Raw genomic sequence first — 22,744 nt, 5'->3', positions numbered from 1 at the left:
AGGAAAGGGCTGCAGAGGGAGTGTCAGCCAGTCACAGCATCACAGTTGTTATAAATTGCTATCTACTTTTGGAAGGGGCAAAAGATGGATAACAAAGTCGACAAGTAAATACATGCTACATAAATATGCATAAATCCATTACCATCTGCCACATTGTCCAATTTGACTGGGGTGTCTACCACATAAATCAGTTTAAAGCAGTTTCCCTCAAGCAATATTTTCTGTAATGAATGGTTGAAAGATCTACATTCTTGGGTTGTGACTGTAGTTCTGGTATATAATACGGAAAATACCATATTTACCATTTTCTCAAAAAAAAAAGAAAGCTGTAGTTGAAAGATTTATTTGACTGTGCAGCTACTAAACTTTGCATTAGTCTTCGGAAGCCAAGCCAGGAAGTTAAATTATCAGGCTTTTTGCTTGGCTAGGAATTTTTAGTGGTTTATTTGATACAATCACTACTATAGACATTAAAGTAAAGATTAGAAATACCAGTCTGCAAATGTGCTGGTTTTGTATCCCAGCATTGTGGTAATTTTAAATTTTAATTTTTCATAAGTTTCATTCCTTGCTTGGTAAGCAAACATAGCTCATAGTGCTGCTGTTTATTCTTTGTGTTGTCACTGTGCTATGTCTCAGTTTAGGTCCAAGTAGTTTTATTTTTCTATCCTGTATGTGTATAGCACATTACATTTAATCTTTTATCCAGATGTGGCCTCTGTCTCCTTAGACTCAGCTTGTACAGTTTTCCTACATCCTGTTCTGGATTTCTCCTAATAGCTACGGTGATAGAGTCACTGTGCTTGGCTGTGCATTCACTCCGTTTCTTTGACTCAGAGGCTGCTTTACACTGTTCTGGCAGTGAAAAGGGGCCCCAGTGAGAATGGGTCTCAAGACCCAGCTGGCTTGTCTTCTGTTTTATGACATGCCAAATAGATTGCACCAGGAGAGGTAACATTTGTGTGTTCATTCTTTAATGCAAGAAGAAAGTATTAAAATTTCCTTGTTTGTTTGTTTATTTATAGATTAAATCTCTAAAGCAGAAGTGGGGAGTCTTTTTTATGTACACTGATGTTCCTTTTCTTTTTTCTCCCCACTCCATTCCCTTTATGGAGATTTGTAATTACTACTGAAAGATTTTATAGTATTCTGATTAAGAGTATATATTAAGACTTTACATCAAGATATTTTTTCTTGTAGGAGGTGTTAAAATGCTCACTTGTGATGGAAAAAGACAAATTTGGAGTTCCATTCTTATAAAGAAACTGGCCTGAGTTTGTATATGAAACAATCTGATAACCTGTCTTCTCTCTGCAAATATTTGCCTCCATTATGTCAAAGGTCAAAAATCTAAACTGCCTGTCTGGTTAATTCATGGAGTTTTGTAAATCACTTAAGTATTTTTAAAGCTGTATGGTTAGGTGTCCTTTAGTAGGTTAGGAATCTAACTTTGCATTTCTGTTTTGTAAGAAGCACAGGTTTGTAGTGTAAGAAAGTCACAATACAAGAATAAAATTATTGCAAAAGTAGTTTATAGGTAATACTGAAACGTTTCTTTGATATGGTAAAGATTCTGTAGTGTTAGAAAACCAGCTTTTAATAAAAACACAGCTTCACTCCTTAATGGAGCAGAAATTTAATGTTAAAACTAGAAATGAATCCACTCGGAAAAAAAAAGTGTGTGCAAGTGTGAGACTCATTTTCACTTCAAATTAGCTGCCTTAAAGATGAGGCATCACATATAAGCTGGTTATCCAGCCTTTCAGCTCAGTCATGGAAGGGAAGGGTTCCTATAGATAAAGAGTCATATCATTTACAGAGAAGTGTCCAGTAAAGGTGGGATATGTTTCCCCTGGAGTGGCATACAAAAAATACGTTTTTGTGGCTGTAGGGCAGTGCATGAATCTCCGTGTGACATTTTTTGTGTACGTGAGGGGGAAGGGAACAGTCTGCTCAAAATGAAGAAATGTCTAGATTTTTAATGTAAAATATTAATCTACAGCATGCTAGTTCTCAGGTGGGTTTAGTAACAGCTGGGATATGATTTAAGGTAAAGATACTTGTAAAAACAAACAATCCCCTCACCTAAATACACATCTTAAATCTCTGTATCTTCCTTATTGACATGAAATAATAGACCAAAGTATAAAGGTTTGTTTGAGAAAGGCCTGTTTCTGATCTAAAAGTATTCTTTCATCAGTTCTGTGTGTTGGATGCTTTCCTTTGAGCACATTTTGAATGTGTTTAGAGGAGAAAAGATAGTCTGGCAACTGTATCGAGGCAGGAAACCTATTTCCAGAGCTGCCCCAGGCTTCCTGTCCGGCTGAGGAACTGATCCTTCTAAACAGAGCTGGGGAAAAAAAAAAAAAAAAAAAAAAGAAATAAAAACCCCAAGAACTTTGTTTTAGTGTGCAAGTTTTAAATGAAGTAATTTTTCTACTGGCCCTCTTGTTTTGAAGATCTAATACCTGCCTGGCAGGATTTTGAGAAGGTGAATTTTCTGAAGCCTCAAGTGCTTTCTTGCAGGATCCTGTATACATGTAGAAGATAACTTTTAACTGTTCCTACAGTATTATTCCTCAAGCAAGACTTGAGGAAATTTGCGGGGTGCAAACCTCTGAAACAGTCTTTCTCCCTGCTCTTGGTAATGCAGTAAAGGGATGGAACCTTCCTTAGAATTGAGGTAATTCGTTATTATTTTCAAACAGTGGTGGCAGGAAATGAGAAGAAAACAATTGCTCTGAAAACAATTTGAATGTTGCTCCAGACAAATAAAAGACCAAGGCAGTGGCTGACCTCTCCTGACAAACAGCTGGAGCCAAAAATGGCCACGGAGTTGTCGCTTAAGGACTTAATAGAGGAAATCTTTCAAATCAAAGAAACAGTAAACAAGGTAGATGGAGCTTTAACAGAGGTTAAAATTGAGATAGCTCAAATGAAAGTCAGGCAAAATGAAATTAAAGAAAAGGTGAATCAACAGCTCTGTGTGTGTGAGGATGAATTGCTTACGTTAAAAGAGACTTCTAATCAAATCAGGTTTCTGGAATGATCTTTGAAGAATTGGGAGAATAAAAGGAGGAAAATCAAATTTGAGACTGGGTACCTAGAAAAAGCTTAAGGACATCACCCAGGGGGAGGTTTTGAAAACGTTGCACTGGAGCTGATAAAAGTGAGTGCTGGGAGAGACCTCTGCAGCAAAAGGTTGCACCTCAGCTTCCTCCTGGGTGTCTGGTAGACATCAGTCCCTTGTATCACAAACATTGTGCTTGCCTTGTGCAGCAGATGACAGCGGTAAAGTTTCCTACTGTCAGTTTTTTCAGAGCACTCTCACTAGACCGTAGCTGGATACAGGCTATCTGCCACTGATGGTTTTACAGCCTCCCTGAATGTGTGGGCCTGATTTATGGCACCCTAGTGAAATCAGGGTAGGTTATTGCATAACAATACAGTAATTATGGGATGAACCAGTTGGCCTGGCTTGGGGCTCAGGGAAGTACCTTTTCCTACCACTACAGAATGCAAAGGAGTTACGTTCTGTAAAACCGCCCTCGCTTCTGAAACGCAGTGATGACCTCCTTAAGAATTGCTGTGATCAAAGGTGGTTCCCTTTTGCTATTGATTCCGTCAGGCTGATGAAATACGGAGCACATGAGGAAGAGTGATGGTCTGTGGTGCCTGGCTCTTCACTGATGAAATCTTCCATCAGCAGAAAAATTCAGGATACTCTTGTAGGTTGGGCTTGAATGGGGGTCAGGGAGCTAAGAGCAACATGAGTTTGCTCTGGCGTTGAACCTCAAGTGCTTGGTTTGCAGCTAAGTAGGACAACTACAAAAAATAACAAGAAAGGAAAGTTTTACCTCCCTGCAATGTTGCAGACGGTAGATATGTTTGAAATACCTAGGCAAGAAAATGGTGGGATGAAAACCTAAAATTAAGGTGAAACTGATTTGGAATCAGTATTGTTTATCTTGAATGAGCAACTGGTCTTTAACTAGTTGCCACCCTGCTAAGGATGCCTTAATAAGAAAGCTGGAGTATTTCAGTTCAGTGCTAGTGTTTTGCCTGTCCTTGCAGATTTCTGAATGTATGCAAGAATCCTAAATATTCCTTTTCTGATTTATTTGCTTTTAAATATTTTCTTCATTAATTTTGTCTTGGCATTTGCAGAAGTAGTTTTTTTTCTGTTGATTCTTTCATTTTCAAATAAGTGGGTGAACTGGTTTAGGAAGAAATAAGTAGTGATTCAGATTTTTTAGTCATAGTAATGAAAATGTTTTGTTAACCTGGCTTTGATTTTTGTTTTCATCTTTGTTTTTCATGGCTCATGCTGAAGTATTTGTCACAGAGAGTCCTGTACAGAATCTATAGTTATGTAATTTTTAGAAGTTTTTTTCTTTTTTTTTTTTTCCCCCCCAGCCCAGCAATGGCAGACAAATATTGCAGACACAAATCAGAGGTTTTGTTTGACTGTAGATTTTGGGTGCTGACATAAATCAAGTGTTCCAGTTTCTTTATGTAAACTAATTATTTGCAGCCAGGTTGGGCAAAGTATTATTTTTGCCATTGACAAGAGAAAGTTCTCAAATTGTGAAAAATGGTAAACAGTAGTTGGTGGAGGCAAAGGAGAAAGCTCTGAGGAGCTGCTCCTTGCCTTGCCCTGTTTCTTGGTTTGGGGGATCACCATTGTATCCTCCTACAAAGTAGTAGGAATAAGGCAACCGGTTAGTAGTGTTGTTGAACATGATCCTATTTCACCCCACTGGTGAAGTAGGATTTTTCCTACTGGATCAACTTGAGGAGTTGGGAAATGCATTGTTAGTGGCTCTGCCAATCTGAATAGCTGAGTGAGATTTTACTCCAGTCAGTCAGTCTGTTTAAAATAAAGGTTGCAAATGTATTTTCCTGGAGATTCTGAATTGCATTATTTAGTGGACTGATGTGTTCTGTAGTGGTAGTCCCAAAGAAGTTGAGAGGGATGTCAGGACATGCAGCATTATCTTACAAGAAAGTACTGGTAAAGCTGAACTGCAGTGAAGAACAACTGTGAGAATTAAAAAATAAGCTTGAAATATTTGCCTAGATTGGTTTGTTTCAGGGAAGAGCTACAAAGCATATTGTGGGTTTGGGAAACACGATAAAATGCTGTGCTTACAAAACCAAAGGGTTCACAAAAATCACTTTTCTAAAAGGGTCACAGGAAAGGTCAGTACATTTCTAGGTCTACAATTGTAGGATGGTCTTCTAATAGAGAATTCTTCTGCTTGTATCTTTCTCCCTGCTCTTAACTTGCAGGGAATGCAGTCTCTTGAGTGCCTTGAAGGTCGACATCAATCAAAATGTTTTTCCTTTCAGTTAATTGGCTTCCAGGTTCGTGTTCCATCTTACACCAGAAATAGATTTAGGTGCATCTCTCCTAATTTGCAGGTTTCTGGATAGGTACCTTGGGTGAAGTATTTTAAGAAACTTTCATTGTTCAGATACTTCTGAAAATAAAATACTAGCGTAGGACTTCTTCACCTGGATCTTGACTTTAACAGGTGAAACAAGATTATGTGGTAGGTAGAAATTTGCCGTTTTTGTTCCACTCTCAGTTTACAGGCAAGTTACCTTGTACCTATCTGTCTCTCTACCTATAGATAGATGTGTGTATATAACACTACACTAGATGTATGTTTGTATTGCATAGTTTTAATGACAGTAGACCCCAGGGCTGTACTTAAATCCTGGGAACCCTTGTAGCTGCAGTTGCTGAAGTATAAGAGGCCAGGTGATGTTAGATAGCTTTTCCTTCTCTTGTTACTGGTCATTACTGTGAGAACAACCACCCTGCAAGGTTTAGATCTTTTCATCAACAAATAAAATACAATTAAAGAAAAAAGTCAATAAACTGTATTCAGACTGTATTACTGTATCAGTATCTGTTTGAATTTCTTGTATTCTAGAGTATTTGGGAAGTTTTTTCATAATAGCCTTACCCTGAACCAGTGGCTAGAAGTGCTTTTGAAATGAACTGTCCAGGTTTCATTCCATGACACAGTTGTGCCCACAAGGTAGGCACATCATTAAAAAGGGCTCTCCTCTGCACTCATCAGCAGTGGGGTGAAGAAAACCCTGCATGGTGTGTGCTGAGTACCTTGGCACGGGTGACTCAAATGCCCTCAGTCCGGGAACCACTGACAGCCTCCTCAGTTCTCAGCTGAAAATTCAGGAGGAGTCTGACAGCACTTAAGGAGAGCAAGCAGTCTCTCACTTGATGTAACTGAGTTAATTTCCATCTGGGTATGAGCTGAGGTTCTCCAGGCTGGTGAAGGACTAGAGAGATTGGTTGAAGCTGTCATGTCTCATTTGTCCCAGCTGCCATGGTCAGGAGGGCTCCCTGATATGGATGCAGCTCCAGTGGATGCTGTTCTTCCAAAGCAATTAACTAATTTTTCACATCCAGTGTGTCTGTGTAGCCAACACATCTCAAAGAAACTGGATATGATGCTATTCTTTTTGTGTTCTTTTTATTGGTACAACTGACTCATTTTGAGGCCCAGCTCATGACGGGCAGGAGATGTTTTCTAAATTATATTTATTGTAGTGTTCATGTGCAATGGCTGCATTATCTTCAACTCCAGTGAATCCTTTATTTTTCCTCCTTCCCTTCACCATGCTGCAAAGTGACAACTTGAAAAACAGACTAATTTGTTTGATTTTGATATTATGAGCTTTCAAGGAAAAGGCAGTATCGGCTTGCATTGGGAGATGCCCCTATTTTATGTCTTACGCGAAAGCACTTTTAAGAATGGACTCTGTAGAAGCATAGGTAAAAGAACAATGCCACCAGGAAAGGCCCAGTGATGAATTTTTTCTGTTTTAAGAAAATGGTCCAGTTTTGTTCACACGCAGATAAATTGCTAATTTTGTTCAAGACAAAGGAGGTGGATTTAAAATAAGAAATGGTACTTCTGAAAGTCTTCAGCAATATTATGCAGTATCTAATTGAATGGTAGAGGCCTGTCAAGGCAGACAGGGATGTGTTTATCTGTATTTTTTTTTAGCAGACTTTATTTGTGTTTCATTTTCCAAGTGGCACTGTAATTTTTTTTGGTTTTATGAGTCCTGCTTTCCAGTATGGCAACATTGCTTGGTACTTCACTCTGTAGATAGAACAGCTGGGTTAATTAAATAGATATGTCACAGCACTGAAGCCAGTGCCTGCTGCCATTGTACACAGGCAGCCAAGAGCTACAGTAAATAGAGACTTGCAGAAGCATTAGCAATGCAATACCAGTTGTAGTAAAAAAACCCAAACAAGCTGTGGTATAAAAAATAGTAGAACAAAATGATGCTTTGTGTGCATTAATTACAAATAAGTATAAATGAGGTGAACTGTGCATTTGTGATATCATAAACCAGTTATTATTGACTATGATAAATTAATAAACTGCATTTCAGATAAATGTTAGCAGTGTCAGTATGGAATTTATGGAGGATTTTCTTTCCCAGTAGTATTACGGCACAATGCCCCCTTTTTCTTTTCTTTTCTTTTCTTTTCTTTTCTTTTCTTTTCTTTTTCTTTTCTTTCTTTTCTTTTTTCTTTTCTTTTCTTTTCTTTTCTTTTCTTTTCTTTTCTTTTCTTTTCTTTTCTTTTCTTTTCTTTTCTTTTCTTTCTTTTCTTTTCTTTTCTTTTCTTTTCTTTTCTTTTCTTTTCTTTTCTTTTCTTTTCTTTTCTTTTCTTTTCTTTTCTTTTCTTTTCTTTTCTTTTCCCCCCTCCAGTATTGAGATATCTTAACATGTGACCAAAAAGATCCTGTAACATTTTTATAAGGAGGTTTGTTATCTCTAGTGTGTGGACCAAATTTGGTGACGTTGTCCTTGTGACCTTCCTGTCTATTTACTGTCAACTATGAAAGTCATGCACCATAGCCCCCACTTCATCTCTGAAACACTGATGAATGATGCTGTGTGTTTAAGATCTGTTCTGCCCGTTTCAAGAGTGGCTGAATTTCAGTTACTGGCAAAACACACCTTTTATAGCTGTTCCTTGTTTTCATGCCGTTCAGATTAGCTGTAACTACTGAGGACAACATGTTCTATGACTTTGGGTCATTGTAGACCCAGCAATGTACATGTGCTGTAACTGAGCAGACAAGGTCCCCTCAATGAGTATGATGAAAATTGTTACTGGATTACAGATTTTTTTCCCCACAAACAGATCAAAGCTCTCTCTACAGCTGCTGGTAGGGCTACTGGGGACAGCAGCAAAAGCCAAACCTCCAGAAAGCATGGATACGAAGTAAATCCCAGCACAAGCTCCTCTCAGTGGTTTGGATGCTGATTGGCAGGTTTCCAAGGAGCAGATGGTGCCAGCAACATTTTGTTGTATGTTTGTGAACTACTTGCAGCATTGCAGAGCAAAGGCAGTGTAGGGTTGGTCAAAATGGCAGTACAGCCATGGCAGGAAACGGGACAAGTCGTGGTGGCTGCTGAATTACACCTTGAAAGGAATTCTTGGCACTCCCTGCATGAACTAGTATTGACCTGTTGTTCTTAGAAGGTAACGAAAGAGCCATATAAACATCATTAATTCTGCAATAGAATCTTCCAGGATGCTATAATAATAAGGAACTATTATTTTAAGATCAAATCCTCTTGTGCATGATTATAAGGATTCTCAAAACAAGTGGAGTTGTCAGACATCAAATCTCAAGATGTTTTTTGGAGAATCTCTGTGTAAAAATGAAAAGCCCAATGAGAAATCTCATTGCTGAGACTTTGGTAGCTGTGGGGCTTTAGGGGCTGGTAAAAAACCTTTCTTTTATGGAGTCCTCAAATTCTTGTTTTAAGTGCATAATTTGAAAAGCAAACACTAAAATACAGACCCAGGTCTCTGTTCTGCAAGCTCCCAGACATGAATAGCTGTCTGCACACAATCCTTTGGAAGCAGGGAGATGGAAGACAGGCAGTGGTTTATGCAGTGCTTCTCCTGTCTGGCATCCATGGCCGCTTAGCCATCATGTTGGGGACAGCCTGTCATCAGGGCTCGCCTATCTGGGGGACAGTGGTTGGGATGTCTATGTTGGGTAGTTGTCAAGACAGGGGTTCCTTCACATCCAGAAGTGTCTTCTGCTTGTGTCCTGCTCAGCTGCTGTTTGGAAAGATGTGCAATTAAAGCCACTAAGGATATCCAAGGACTTCGGGTGGTTAGGCATGAAAGAGTTCATCTGAACGTGTTACACTGTCTAAATGGAGGATAGGGCTTGGAGGGTTTTGGTGGGGTTTTTTTTGCCTATAGTTTTCATACTTAAATTGAAAGCTCTGCAAAGGTGACTGTTTTGCAAAACATGCTTTACAAAATTATTCAAAATTGTAATTAGTAGCCGTAAATAACAAGGAGGAGTAAGAACAGCAAACAGAATCATTTGTGCAGAGGGATGAACTTTTGAGCATCATGATGTGGGTTGTAGGCAAATGGATCTTCTCTTTTCCTACCTGTTTTGTATTCAATGAAAAATTATGGTAATCTCAGAAACAGCTGAGGCAGATTGTCACATCTTTCCTGTGGAAAGAGCCGAGTTAGAGAAACCAAGCCTGAGCTTCCAAGGAATGGGAAGATCTTGAGACTCTCACTCCTGACTCTTGGGGGAGCTTCTTCTCGTGTTTTATGGACAAAATAAAATGATACACTTTAATTCAGTGTAATGAATTTTTAACATTGACCTATTATGATTACTTTTTTCCAAGAAGCTAAGGGGTCTTTGTCTTTCTTGTACCCTCCCAACTGTTTTAATGAGAGATGCCTTTGAATTTCTTTGACATTAAACACAGTTTGTGATTATATGAAGATAGATAGGCTGAGGAGAAGCAGAAGGAGGAGAGACTAGTGTTTTATAACTTCGAGCAATTTTTGTTTCTGGAGTTGGACAGCATTTTGAATAAAAATGTTTTAACACGGTTTTTACTACTGTTGTAGGTGCTGTAGGTTTCACTAGACTTCAGGCTTATATTTTTTCCCCCCCTCACTCTCATTTCACATCTGTAGCAAATTTGAGTGCACTGTCCTACACATTACACTGAGTTGTGTCTTTGGACATGTGATACAGCCTGAGATTATTCAGTGTGACAACACTTAACCTAACATAATTCAGTTCAGTGCACTGAGAAATAGAATGATAGAATATTTTTTTCCCTAGGATGGGTACCCATCCATTGTCACTCAAATTACTGCAGATTATCTGGTAGGAACATAAGAATATAGGACTTGCCATGCCAGATCAAACCAGTGGTCCATCTAAGAAGCTGTCCTTTCTCTTGAGACAGGCTGGAGCTGGGTATTTCAGACAAAAGTGCTTAAAACCCTACAATAAACTTTCAAATGTCTTTCACGTTATGTTGTGGGGTTTTTTTAAAATCCTGTCAGTTAGACTTTGGTCTGTGCTGTGTAGCAAAAAGGCTTAAATCCCTCATGTTTCCTAAATCTTCTCTGGTGTAACGCTTCATTTTCATGTTATCTATCTAAACCTTATCTGAATTTTGCTGTGCTTTTGATGTCAGTGTGCTGTGGTAGCAGTGCATTCCACAAATTAATTGTATGTTATAAATAGGAATGTCTAATGTATCTTGTCTTGTTTCTCAAACCTCAAATACGACTTCTATTAGGTATCTCATCTTTAAGCTAAAAGGATTCCCATCAGTGTTTCTAGTCCCTAGCCTGCAGGACTCTTTCAGTGCCTGTAATTATTCTAACAATTCTTCATATCTGTACCTTCTGCTTATCACAAGAACAGATCACAGTGTTTTATATAAAGAGTATGCAGTTATTTTATATATTAGCAACACTATATTTCTGTAACATTTTAGTGTTGGTGTGAAGAATCAAGGGGAAAAGAGACATGCTTACAGTCAGAATTTTCTTTTTTATTTCAGATATGTGAAAATTATGCCAGAATCATTACAGCAGCGAGAGATTGGTTCTAAATGTATGTCAAGCACAGTTAGAGATAGTAAGAGCCCCTTGCACTTTAATGGCCTTTTTTTGCATTTTAAACTAGCACTTCTGTAGGTTAATTTGTGCACTCCTTAAGACTTTATTTTTTCTTTTTCTTAATCAATCTACTTAAGTTAATTTGGGATTTAGGGTTATGCTTAATGTAGATCTGACTTAGTACTGTTTACTTCTTCAGTTAGCTCGGCAGCCATAATGCAAAGAGTGGATTTTTTTCAAGAGATAAAAATCCTTATTTCTGTCTTTGGATATTCCCTCCATTCAAGTGTTTCTAAGGATTAAAGCTCTCTAAACTTTTTCTTTCATTCCTTTTTCCTTCCTTTTCCCTCCCTCTTCTCATGTGTGTCATGAACTTGCACTTTTGAAAAATTAATCAAGAACTGGCAGTCTTGAAAGCAGCGGGCACAGTCTGACACTCCTGGTGTTCATTTGCATCGATGGTGAGGTGTGTGAGCATCTGGAGATCGCAGCAACGCCCTCAGCTCCAGCTGCACTCTGCAAATTGCAGTGCCCCTCGAAGGCAGCTGTACCTGTGTGGGAGCTCTTACATGCCTTGAACAGGCTCTGTGTTGGCTAGGGTGTAAGGACTGAAGTAAATTATACTGAGGTGTAGCAACAGTCTGTGGACTTTCAATAAAAGTGTTCTGCTTGTGGTGAACAGCAGTGATTTTGGCTGTTGGGGGTAAATACTTTCTTTCGTAATGTGGAGTTTGACCTATAAATCTGACTGCAACTTTGCTAGGTTCTTTTTCTACAAAACTGGCAGCCTCCACTCTCCACTTCCTTAGGCTCTAAAATAAATAATGGAAAGTACCGTAAACACAGGATTTGATATTGATTTTCTGGAGTTTAAGATAATCTGAGGTCTTCAGAGATCAGTATCCTTTACTGTGTCATACACTTATGTATGCTGCTGCTATAAAAATAAATAACTGAAGCTCTTTAAGGTCTAGTTTGTGAAAAAGATGAAACATTTATTGGCCACTATATTTTGAACATTGTATTTCTGAAGCTGAATTTGATGCTTTGCGTCCCATAAAATAAAAATGATGAGATTGAAGGCAGTAATCAAAAGAAAAGGGCGCAATGTGTCACACTGTTGCTAGAATACATGTGACTGGTTGAACTGAGCTTTACTTCTAATATACTTTTATAAATTTTTAATGATGGCTAATGAATCAAAAGTTGAGAGGCCTCGGAGATGAGTTATTTATCAGATTATTTTTTCCTTTTGGTGCTGTGTGCAGTGTCTCCTGGATCCCTCGGGTTGCAGGCTGTTTCTAAGATGTGGCTTGCAGTTCAGTCTGTTCCCCATCCAGCATTTTGCATCTCTTTAGCAAATACCAGGGTAGGGTTCAGTGATATTAATTTTGAACTTTTCAACATCAACAGATGTTAGAAAGACCTGCCAGAGCAAAACAATGCTAATTTTGGTTTTGTTGTGGATGTCTGGGCGCTGCTGGGGTTGCAGGGTGGGCAGCAGCGTGTTCCAGCCCTGCCCCGTCCCACCAGGTGCCGCTGTGATGCAGTGATGCCTGGAGCCGGCCAGGAAACACAGGGATACACAGTCCCCAAACTCCTGATTAACACAAATAAAAAGGCGAAGGAAATTGCAGCCTGCACCCTGTGACCTCGCCAAGACGTTGTAAGGCATCAAGGAAGCCTTGATGAATCAGGAGCAATCTCCTAAATATCAGAGGGCTGTATGGCTCCGCAGAATATTATACTGACCGAGATTTCTACAGTGTGACCGTATTACAGCATCAACTTGAAAAGAGAGGGAAAGGAAATTAAGAAGTCAAGCTGCAGAAGTAAAAATAATTCACAGGGAAGTGGTTTAAGCAGCTTACAGTCAGCTTTGCCTCTCCAAGTGTGGGCATGCCTGCATGGCACAGAGGAGCCTTCGGTTTTCTGCCTGCCCCGAGCATGGTGGTCTCCATTACACAACACGCATTGCTGGTGGCACCTCAGCAGTGGCATTTTGGCAGGGAAGAAATCGTGATGCAAATCGAAAGTGAGCACTCTGTCAGCCACCCAAGTGGAATCAATTGCACTATGGGTTAGGTAAGCCAGGTTACTCCTTCCTGTGGATCCGCTAAGTCTCCCGAGTGGTGTGGCAGAAGAAGATTGTGTGATGCTACTTAGAATGGTACGTATGGGAGGGAAACACACAATGCTAGATTTAAATGGCCAAATACAGAGAAAAGATAATGACAGTAGGTGTCTTTGAAAAACCGGCTGTTGAAATAATGAATTGCTGGGTTGTAACACTACCATTTCAAGTAAATGGTCTCCAATGAAATATTAAGAAGTAAGGCAATAGTATTGCTCAGTTATTAGTGGATCATATCTAAGTAGCAGGATTTGAATCCTCATACCTGTTTACAGTTGTGCATTTCAGTTTCTTTCTATACCTTTCTGGAAGAATCAAGTAGCACAACAGTTCTTGAGGCAAGACCTTCCAACTTCGCCAGCATTTGACTGTATCTCACTCAGTGAGGTGTCAAGATGTAGTATCTCATTTTCCTTCCTCTTGCATAAATCTTAGTCCTGGCTTTGTGGAAAATAGTATATCCAGCACTTGGCTTTCTCTTTTCATCAAGGGGGGCCCACCAGCTTACTGTGCACATGATTAGTAGGAGAGCCACAGCCTTGGAGGTGGTTATGTGAGAACTTGGTGTGATTCACCAGCTAGAACATAAGGTATGCTGGGCTGTTGTTGTGGCATGTATTTGTAATTATGTTTGTATTTTTATCATAGGATGCAGCTGCAATTCTTGAAAGAATAGGAGTGTATGTTGCAAGGTGAATTGAACCCAAATTTCAGAAAAATCAGTTGATGGTGGCAATGGAGAATTCATTCTTTGTTGTACAGGCGGAAAGCACGTGAAATGCTGCTTCTGTTGAGATGGAGGAATTTGTTGGAAGAACAATTTCCAACACCTCTCTTTCAGGTTGGTGTTCTCTTTCCATAACTCTGCAGAAATAGTTGTGCCATGATAAGGACCTTTGAACCCTATTTCTGGGGATCTTATAGAGTACATAGTTCTCCAGCGTATTTAGAAGGCCTTGCAGGACATGCTCATTTATCTAATCTGAGAAGGAAAGAAAAAGTAGATACCATCTTCCAAAATGAGTTATACAGACAGCTAATTGGTAGCATCTTCACTTGTATTGCAGGTGAATTTATTCCATGTTAATTTATTCTATTTCCTGTTTCAGGGTATCCTGTATATGAGGGGATATTACTCAGACCCAATGTTAATGGACTTGCATCACGTTTAATTGGAATTGCTCATGTGTTAATCTGTAGCCTGCACCACTGTAGTTGCCAGGAAATTGCACTTGAGGCTGCAAGCCTAGATGTTACATCTCTTCTGGCAATTATGTTTGAAACACTGTATTTTGACAAAAGAATTAACAATGTACAACCCTATCAGTGCAACCCTGGCTCCCTGAGTGTTAACAGTTCTACATTTCTGGAGCTGGAAGGTCTAACACAGTGTAAGTAATTGGACTGTTGAATGGTTGAAATAGCCCTGACTGGGGTTTTTGTGCCAGACCTTCTTTTGACTGACATAATGCAGTATTCTGAAGACTTGCATTTCAGTAGGCACACTACATGAAAAAGTGTGTGATACAGGTTAATGGCTTAAATCTTAATAGAAAGTAAACCTTATTGAACTTTATCCTGGAAACTCAACAGTGGAAGCTGGCTGAAGTTGAAAGTGAGCTTTGAAGCCCAAAGCAAAATTACTTTGAACCTGAATGTATGGGATAAATCTCAACTGCTAATCAGAATATGTAGAATACTTTCAGCTATTAATTTTATTTAACATATCAAGTAATTTTTTACTTAACAAGTGCAAAAACATTAGCCTTTGCTGCTCTTTTAGCTGTGTTAAAGTATTCAGAAATCAGGAATTCATGACTGCACACTGACATCTGGAGCTAGAGGCTTGGCAGACTTTTGAAGTCAGTGGAGTTGCTCAGATTTACACCTTCTGAAGTTCTACCCTATGAGATCAGTGCCAGTCCAGACTTACGTATTCTGGGTCAAGTTTTGTGAGCCTGGAAGAGTCAGAAGATTTCAGAGTGGGTATTGTTTTGTTCAAAGGTTGATTGGACCTTCCTCTATCTATGCTGAGTGCTCCCCATAGTCTGATTAGTGGGGGCATGCATTACATATTTCTGGGATTAATTCAATTTCACTTTCAACTTTCATTCTTTTCCTTCTGAGAAATCAGATGGCTTTATGGAAATTCCCTGCTGCTCTCAAAATTTCTGAGTCTCTTTCCTGTTTCTCACTTCTTTAAGGTATTGAGTGTTACTCAACAGTGTAGAAGCTAGCATGTCTAGTCGACTCTACGTTTAATTTCACCGTGTTAAGCATAAACAGTTTTAAAGTCATGTTATTTCAAAGTGGCTGTATTTTGCACAACACACTATCAAGCTCAGGGGTAAGGTTAGCTGGTATTTGTTGGCTGTCAGCTACATTAAATACTTCAAAATACCATAACCCAAATGTAAAATTGCATTTTACTGCAATACTGAAGAAGTCTGGCCATGGAAAATCTCTAGGTTAATGAACTTTCTGGCTGAGGATATTTGCCTTTCCAGCTGCTGAACGTGAAAATTTGAAGTGTGAGCTCCTAGGATATTGGTCCCCAGCCCATAATAAACCACCCTATAACCCAGAATGACATGGGAGGCCACAGTAATGTTGTCTGTAGCACGCTGCTTGTACAGCATGTGCACTGTGCTTTGTGGGACCATGGGCTTGTTAAGGAGGCTCACGTGAAGTTCCCTTGCAGTGGGGGGGCTTCTCATGTCCTTTTACCCTGAGACTGATGCTGCTGCGCTGTTACCGAGTGTGAGGGAAAACACAAAGTTCACGTGTCTGGAATAGGGTCTTGCTTTATAATCAGAGGGTCTGTAGTGAACTAAATCAGGGAATTTCTACATCATGTTTGTTAAATGTTTTAGCCACTCAACTGGCTTGCTTTTGAGAAAAGTTAATAGTGAGTCATCACTGGATCCACTGGTCTTAGATACATTATCTGAGGTTACAGAAAGGATTATCTGCTCTGAACAGCATCTCTTTATTTTTGTGTCCATTTACTTAGTCTCTGTGAAGAGGAAAGTGAAAGACCATCATCCAAAACCAGAAAAAGCAGAAAACAAAAAAACTCTCACTGAACAGAGGAGGGCTGTATTCCACACAGGCATGTTTTCTTGAGAGCCTCATGGGAGTTTTTGGATTTGCAGGGCTCATGAATACACACACGAGAAAGGTTTTTTTTCCCAATACTTAGAATATCTGTATCTTCTGAGCTTGTGAATCTGAACTGTCTGATATGTTATGGGATATGTCATGCAGTTTGAGCTAAGCAATCTAATGGAGTGGTTACTGGGAAATGTATATTAGTGGGAACATTAATGTGCTCACTTTATATTGAAACCAGGTTTGACAATGTTTATGTAGCCCATGGGCTGAACGGTGATGTTAGTATGAAAGAGGCAGATTGTTTAGCTGAAAGGAGAGTTGAAACTTGTCATGTCTGCATTACTGACATTAATGTTTTATGCTCTCAGTGCTTCTAGGACTGCTTCTCTGTGTGAGATTATGGTAATTCCTGATCAATTGTGTCTTTGTAAGAAAATATAACCACATATAAAGTAGCTAAAATGCAAGGTAGCTCTTCATAGCATAAAGACCAATTAGAGGATAGTTTATTACTGAACTGAGACTTGCAAAGAAAAATGTTCCAATAAAAGGGTTCTTGATCAACAAAATGTGAAAGAATTTAGCAGTTTTAGTTCACTAGGATTTAGCTAATGTGATTGTCCTAATTTCAGAGCAAGGTGTAAATCCTTTCCATCAAGGAACAGATTTCAGCTATTGCATGAAGAGATATCTCTTGAAAACACCATTGTCCTGTTGTCTCTGAGAAGTGGAGGGACAGAGTACCACAGGTCTAGGTGGGTTTGGTCCTCTCTGAGGTGTTGGCAGGGGAGGAAGAGCACCCTAAGAAGCCTGGAGAAAGGTCATCAGAGTGGCTGCTTTGCAGTTGCCTCATCCCTTCATCATAAAACCTCCAAAATGGAATGAAAAACAGAAGAGAGTGAAGGTTTGGCCACCACAGTTAGCACCGATTTGACTAACAGCCATGAAATTATTCTATTATCAGTATTTTGCAGTGTATTGTTTATTTGTTTCTTTTCCTCCAAGGCAGAAATGCATCTTCTAGTGAATTTATTTCCAGTGTTTTGTTTTGAAACAGCAAAACTGATCTCAATTATGATTTTTATCTTGACCACCAGTCATGTCAGAGCCCAGCCCAGCTCTTTAAAACAAATTCAGAATTGCTTGTTGTATTGATTGCTGCAAGAGTTCCATCCTGCTCTAGTTCAGGCATGTTTATTTTGCAAGGTTGATACCTACTTGGAGAAGTAGATTTAGTTACTATAAAAAATAATTTTCCTACCACTTTTTTTTTCTGAAAAGATTCTGAATGAGTCCTGCAAAACTAACAATATGCGTAAGAGTAGTAAGGAATGAAAAAAAAAAAAAGAGCTCTTTTTGTCCCCTACCCACTCCCCCAGTGCCAGAATGACACAAATCCATTTATGCACACACACATTTACGCACAAATAAATGGTTGAATAGATAGTGTAGATAGAATGAAAGAACCCTGCTATTTTAGATTGAAGTGCCTGTCACTGACATTAATTTAGATGTAGTATTAGGGAGCCTCTTAAAGGTCAGGTTTCCCCTGGAGCGTTAGTTTACCCTGGACATTTTTACAGATGATGTGCTAAAGATGTAATGCATCTAATAACTACATCTTGGCTTCATCTACTTGATTCATCAAATTCCTTCCTGCTCAATACTGAGTTTTCAGTGACATGTTTTATGTGAAATATTACAAGACAGTATGTTAATGCTGTGTTGATTACAACTGATTTCTTTTTATTTGGAGGTACGTAAAAAGTAAAGCTCATTTATTGCTAATGCTCTTGGCCTATGGCTTCCTGGAAATCAGGACCCCTCATTTTTCAATTAAGGAGAGATGGTTATGAATGGCAGCTGCCCTCTCCTGGGAAAGGTGACATTCAGATGCTAGTGCAGCAGCATGACTACCCATGCAGCCAGGTTTATCATGTTGCTATATATACAGCTGAATAATATTTCCTGGGTTCATGCAAAGCCATGGGTAGTTAAGTGGATTGATACCACAAAGACACAGCCTAACTCCTGCTCTTATTCTGTGGTCTCTTGATAATACAGATGCTTAATCCTTTTACAAGGAGTCTTTTAACTTGATTGTGAAGACTCTAGTTGACCAGAAACCAGAACAGGGCAGCCCTGAGGTTAATAAGACTTTTTGCTTTAGAACAATCAGCTTGTCTTTTCTACTTGATATGAGTATTTTTGCAGTGTTACATTTGCGTTGAGCTGTATGCTCTGTGCTTGTGAAAAAGAGCTTTGTACAAAGATGAAGGCACAAAAGATAATTTTTAGAAACAAATTGGTGTTGAAATTAGTTGGATGAGAGTGGCATGTGCCAAAGAGCTGGCACTGACACAGTTCAGGAATTCGCCTGGTTTCACCTCTCGATCACTGACTCTCTGTGATAAGTTGCCCATCTGAAGATTGAGTTTAAAAACAAGCAAATGTAACACCCACCCCCAAGAACTCTTAAGATCATCATACTGAAATGAAATATGGGTGTGAAATGTTGCTATTTCACCAGGCTGAAATATTTTTTCTGTGTCGCAGAGTTGGAGCAGTCCATTTCTGCACTGTCAGCAGGGCTGTGAGGCTTCTGAGGCAGCAGGACAAGCAGCGCTGTGCTGGGTGGGGACAGGGGCGCGAGTACGCGTGGGCGACAAATGGGCTCTACATCCTCCTTCTGAGTTGCAGATCTCTCACTCTGTAATCACTATCCTAAAGGAGGGTTGTTTTTTGTCTACACTGATCCCACTCATCTGGTTTTTCCTTACACCCAGGTGAGGACAAAAGCTGTGCAGTAACAAGGAATGATGGTGTTGTGCCCTGAAAAGCACCCACACCAAGTTCATTTACTTTAGTTTGGGCTGAAGACTAGGCTGTGTGTTCTTTGTCCAGACTTTGTTCTTAAACTCTGAAGCAAAGCACAGCCTTGCCTTTGTGGGTTTTTTTCTTTTTCCTAGAACTGCCTTTTGTATGTATTGGCAGGAAAATAGCATTGCTCTTAAGGATCTCGAAGTCAGTTCTGCTTCTGCAGCCTTGAAGGTGCAGTTACATTAACGACAGAAAAAAAGCTTTTAAATATTGAAACAGTTTCTAAAATAAAGAGGTTTGAATTTATGATTGATTTCGAAGTGATCTGTGTTTAAACTTTGAATGGGAATAAAATAGTGTCTTGTTCAAATATTGAACTAGTTTTAAAGTTAAATGGCTCGAACATAGAACTCTCTCATGGGAAATTGTATTCTCATTTCAGCCTCTGACTTCTCTTGCATACTGTACTATACTTCATTGTACTCACACGCCAGTGTTTGCTTAGGCTGCACTGAAAAACTCTCTGATATGATTTTATTAGTTGATTTTAAAAAAAGCAATAACATGCCACAAAATACACTGAAAAAATTAATAGGGGTGGATGTTTTTCCATGGTAATGGAAATTCAGCAGAATGATGTCAGCAAAGACTTAGGGTAGCTCTTTAAAACAGAAGATTAGGGGAGATAAAAGAATTAAAAAACATTGACATGGAGATGTGGTCACTGAAGTATGGCATGATGCATGAGAACGGTGTAATTGGAGAAGATTATTCTCTGGGGCTTGGCTGGTAAACAGAGGAACAAACCATTACCTGTTATTGCTCACCAAGAAATTTTTTGGGGTGGTGGTTATTCTTCATTGACTGTTGTGCTGCAAAAGTTATTGTTGTGACTCACATAAGAGGCCCACAGTTGTATTTTATAGCATGTGCTGTCAATTTATTAATGTGGCTGTGTCTTGGAATGGGTTTGGTTCTCTGGCTTGGTTTTCACGTTCAGCTGTATAATGGCTAATGAAAATCTTACATCAGGAACAGGGAGAGGTGCATTCAAGGACTAGATAAAATGCAGCATAAGTAATGTTCTGTTGTCTTACTGACCATAACATTAAGATTCCCAACGTATTTTATAGCCAAAATGGCTTTTCAGTTTCCTAACACTTGTGGGCATAATTACATGTACTGACTAATTGAGTTGTTAGCCACTTTTGCATATTCTCAGAGCACATCTTTTCTTCGTGTGGGGTCATGCAATGGATCAACCTGACATTGATAGAACTGTTGGTTTGACCCGCTGTTTGGGGTTTGGCAAAGCTGGAGGGGAAGGCAAAGCTGCAGATGAGCTGATCTTGCTGCTGGTCCCATCCCCATTGCAGCAAAAAACGGATCTGTGATAGCTGGATGTTTCAGTTGCAAATCCAGTGTGTTCTATCTTTGTGGCTGCAGGCAAGGGGCTTGAGGGTAGACTGCGAGTGTGGTGTTAGATAATAGTGTGAAAAATGATCTCTGCCTTGATCAAAGTTTAATGAATCTGTAGTAGAATTGAGTTTTTTGTTTATTTAAATTTTTCATGAACTTGAACCACTGGAATAGGAACTCCATTTTGTGTTTGAATTGAATTGGGGAGGTGAGCATTATGGCAAGTTTTCAAAATTTTAAAGTTTGAAATATTTCTTTCAATAATGTAACTTTATAAGACAAGTAAAAAAAATTCTCAAGAACTAAATGCACATTTTAAGAACTCTGTTTAAGATTGTTTTTTAGACTGTGGTACACAACTGGTAGAGAATCAATGGAAGCTTTCCCGGAGCATGATAAATCCATGCAAACATAGCTGAAAAATTACAGTAAATGTAGAAATTTGGATAACTGTCATATTCCAAAAGATAAAAAAGTTGTGGTCAGTGGAAGCTGTCTAATCAAACACTACTATTAAGCCTCAGAAGCCACCCATTCTGCAATTTTAATAAAACAGGAGACGTGGAAGGAGCTGAGAGTGGGAGCTGTGTGCTAGATAGTCAGAGAAGAGAATGGTATTCATTGGAACAAAACCCCCCACTCTTTCTGTTACTAGTGCATGTGCTTTCTTTTTCTTAATCATGAAGGACCTTGGAAATCTTCACATTTATTATGTTCTTTGAACTTTGAAATAGTCAGTAGGCCATTCAGGCAGGTTCACTGTCCTCATGTTTTCTCATCAGATGAGATGCCTTTGAATTCAGAGAAGTTACACTGGTCTTTATCCATTCTAGTTTTAGCCCCAAACTGTGTGTATGTTTGTGTGTGTATGCAGGTGTACATGCATGTGAGCACACATACACAGTGTGTGCACATGTTTACATACATGCTCCAGGTGCTGGACCACCTTCAGAGAAGAGAAGGAAGCTGATGAAGCATAAGTCCTATGAGGAGCTGCTGAAAGACCACAGGGACTGTTTTGCCTGGAGAAGAAGAGGCTTGGGAGAGACCTTATCATTCTCTCTAAGTACCTGAAAGGAAGTTGTAGCCGGATGGGGTCGGTCTCTTCTCCCAAGTAACAAGCAATGGGATGAGAGAAAATGGCCTCAAGTTGCACCAGGGCAGGTTTAGATTGGATATTATTATTTGGAAATATCCAAATATTATTAGATATTTTCTTTACAGAAAGGGTTGACAAGCATTGGAACAGGCTGCCGAGTGTGGTGGCTGAGTCACCAAGCCCGGAGGTTTTTATTTAAGAGATGTGTAGATGTGGCACTTAGGGACACGATTTAGTGGGCTTGGCAGTGCTGGGTTAATAGTTGGACTCGATGATCTTAGATGTCTTTTCCAACCTCAATGATTCCATGATATTCTATGAAATACATTGCGAAAGACTTAATGTCCGGAAGACTCATAAGAACATGAGGCGTAATGTGAAACTCCCAAAAAACTGTCACTAAGGACATTCCACAGAAAAGTCAGCGCAGCAGTTTTTGAAAGTGTTTTAGCTCTGCTGAGCATACTCCAAAGGCCTGGGAGTGCTCCTGCACCACGCGTGGCTATGCCACATATGTCATTGGGTGTTTTTGGATCCCTTTCCTGGCCAAGACGCAAATTTGGAGAAACAAATCCATTTGAGATAAAAACACCGGAAAGTTGTACTAATGAAATCTCAAAAAGGAAAGCAGAGACTTAGACATGTGATGACAAAAATGATCTATAGTTTATGCAACCTTAACTTCACCTTAGTTGAGCTTTTCTTTTTTTTATTCCTTTCTTCCCTTTTTCCTTTTTTTTTTTTTTTTTTTGGTGGGGAGTGGATTTATAAAATAAAGTATTGTATGGATGAGTGTAATCTAGTGAATGGTTTATGGACACACTCCTCCAGGGAGTGTTATAAGTTCACCACTGAGTGCTAGATTTTGCATTTGGATCTCTGATTTAACTACAAGAGGTGTAAAAACTGATGCATTGAGCCAACTCCCTACTGGTTACACATCTGAGACTCAAGTGCTTCATTTGTTACTTTTAAAGGTATAGTAAATAATTTTAAACACAAAGTGAGGGGTTTTTTCTCGCTCTCTTTTTTTTTTTTTTTCTTTTTTGTTTTGGAAGGCTTATTGTTTCCAATAAAGGACGACAAATCTAAAGCAAGGAAAACATTGGACGATATTGTTAGAAATTATATTGGCTTCAAACCTGTTTGTTTGAAACAGTAGCTATATTGTATATTTTGGTAACTTTAC

General features: G+C 39.2%; 1 protein-coding gene across 9 annotated transcripts in view; it reads left to right on the top strand.

Annotated features, from left to right (window-relative positions):
* The window catches only part of RARB (retinoic acid receptor beta), a 323,955-nt gene that overhangs the window by 42,897 nt on the left and 258,314 nt on the right, over nt 1-22,744 (top strand). The gene's annotated exons all lie outside the window — the stretch shown is intronic.

Source organism: Corvus cornix, chromosome 2 (genome assembly GCF_000738735.6).
Source record: "Corvus cornix cornix isolate S_Up_H32 chromosome 2, ASM73873v5, whole genome shotgun sequence".
Lineage (NCBI taxonomy): Eukaryota > Metazoa > Chordata > Aves > Passeriformes > Corvidae > Corvus > Corvus cornix.
This window is presented reverse-complemented; position numbering and strand designations above follow the sequence as displayed.